A 2,490-nucleotide genomic window follows, 5' to 3' on the forward strand; every position below is an offset into this window, starting at 1 on the left:
TTCATCTGGGAGCAGGACAAGGACGAGGACGACGGGCTGGAGCTCTACGTGCGGGAGCAGATCGAGCACAGCGACATCACCTGGTTCCCCGTGGGCCGCGCCATCTGCCTCTCGGTGGACGGCAGCGTCGAGGACTCCGTGGGCGAGCAGCTCGCGGCCATGGAGCGGAAGTTGGAGAACGGCCAGGTCGACGGCGAGGCGCGGCTGACGAAGAACCTGGAGTCGTCGGTGCAGTCGCTGCACAAGCTCATCGAGAACGTCGCGGCGCGCACGGACAAGAAGTTCGCGGCGATCCAGGAGCTGGGCATGCAGGCCGCGCCCGCGCGCCACGCGGCCGACGCGCCGACGAGCCCGCGACGCCCGCGCGCGACAAGGACCGCGGCCGCGCGCCGAAATCGAATCGCGACAAGACCACCGATCGGTCCAAGAGCCGCAAGCCCCGGTCCGAGCGCGGCAAGGGCGCCGTCGACGACGACGACGGCGCGCAGCCGACGCCCGAGACGCTCTACGTCGACGTCCACGCCGCGGGCGGCCTCGTGGACACGCACCTGCTGGGCAGCGGCGACCCCTACGTCTACGTGTCCCTCCTCTGCCGCGGCGAGAAGTTCGGCCAGACGGAGCGCATCGCCATGACGACGAAGCCCTCCTGGGCGCAGTACAACGCGATCTACAAATTGCCGAACCCGCCGCACCGCGAGGACGTCGTCCTCGAGGTCTGGCACTGCCACCGCCGGGGCAAGGGCCACTTCCTCGGCCAGTGCACCGTGCCCATCGCCAAGCCCAGCATCGGGCCCAGCTGGGGGCGCATGACCCTCGAGCTCGGCCGCAAGCCCGGCGCCAAGGGCCAGACCTACGTCCAGGGCACGCTCGAGCTCTCCTGCAAGATCATCGAGGCGCGGTCCTAACACGGGAGGGTTTTTTTGCCTGGGGGGAAGGGGGTTTGGGCCGGAACGGAGGAGAGCCTGGTCTCGACGTGAACTTCAAGCACGTGTTGTTGTAAGGCTGTTGTACGGCAAGGTGAATCTTTCTCGAAGCATGGGTCTTTGAGCAGCCCCGACATGGAGGACATCGATTACCTCGCGATGGTGCGCCAGAACGGTCTGTACTTAGCAGAAGTACCAAAGAAGCTGCGGACCAAGGAAGTCGTGCTCGCGGCGGTGCGGCAGGGCGGCTGGGCCCTCTACTACGCGTCGGACGCGCTGAAGGCCGACAAAGAGGTCGTGTTCACGGCGGTGCAGCAGGACGGCCGGGCGCTCGGCTTCGCGTCGGACGCGTTGAAGGCCGATCCGGAGGTCATGCTCGCGGCGGTGCAAAAGCACGGCATGGCCCTCGAGCACGCGTCGGACGCACTGCAGCGCGACAAAGACGTCGTGCTCGCGGCGGTGCAGCAGAACGGCGTGGCCCTCCGGTGGGCGTCGGACGCGCTGCGGAAGGATCGAGACGTCGTGCTCGCGGCGGTTCAGCAGTGCGGCTGGGCCCTTGAGTACGCGTCGGACGTGCTGAAGGCCAACAAAGAAGTCGCGCTCGCGGCGGTGCAGCGGACCGGCTGGGCCCTCGAGTACGCGTCGGACGCGCTGAAGGCCGACAAAGACGTCGTCCTCGCGGCGGTGCAGCAGGACATCTACGCGGCCAAGAACCGCTGGGTTCTCCAGTACGCGTCCGACGATCTGATTGCAGACAGTGAGATCGTTTGCGCGGCAATCCGGCAAGACTCCTCCTCCATCCATTGTGTTACAAGAAAACTCAAATCGTGTCTCAACGCGAACGACGCGAACGACGCGAACGAAGCCATCGTCGCCGCGTTGCGCGCGGAGCTCGCGCGGCGTCCCGATATGGTGCAGGTCCTTGACGTCGACACGGGTGATACGGTGGAGGAACCGGCGCCCAAGCGCCAGCGCACGGAGGTGACGACGAGCAGCATCGCGGCCCTCGCGGGAATCGCGAGCCTTCTCGTCCGGGTCAAAGACGAGAAGCGCGAGGCTGAGGAGGAGACGGAGGACGCGCAGGACCTCTCCAGCGACCTGGCTCGGACCGTCGACGCGCTCCAGACGAAGATCGACGAGCTCGTCGCGCTTGCGAAAGCGAGCGGGGCCGATCCGCACGTGACCGACGCCATCAAGAACCGCAAGAACGTGTAATTTGTGTGTGTGTGTGATCTTCTTATCTCACGGCCCCTCCCCGAGAGAGCGACCCTACCGCCCCTCGATGGCGTCCGCCGCGGGCGGCGCGCCGAGCCCGGCGGCTTTCCGCTTCTGGTAGGTCAACTCGCGCTTGATGAGGCACAGCGTGCAGGGTAAGGTGCAGGGTAAAGACATCTGCCACTTGCAGTCGCTGCACGGGCCCCTCGGCCCTCCGGGGGCGTTGCTGCTGGGGTCGCCGCAGGTGGAGTCGTAGCAGGGGCCGGGGTAGACGAGATTGTACTGCTGCACCGTCCGGTCCAAGACCGCCGAATACCAGCAGCACCAGACGTACTTCCTGCCGCAGGGGCAG

This window comes from Aureococcus anophagefferens (genome assembly GCF_000186865.1).
Source record: "Aureococcus anophagefferens unplaced genomic scaffold AURANscaffold_219, whole genome shotgun sequence".
NCBI classification, from domain to species: Eukaryota; class Pelagophyceae; order Pelagomonadales; family Pelagomonadaceae; genus Aureococcus; species Aureococcus anophagefferens.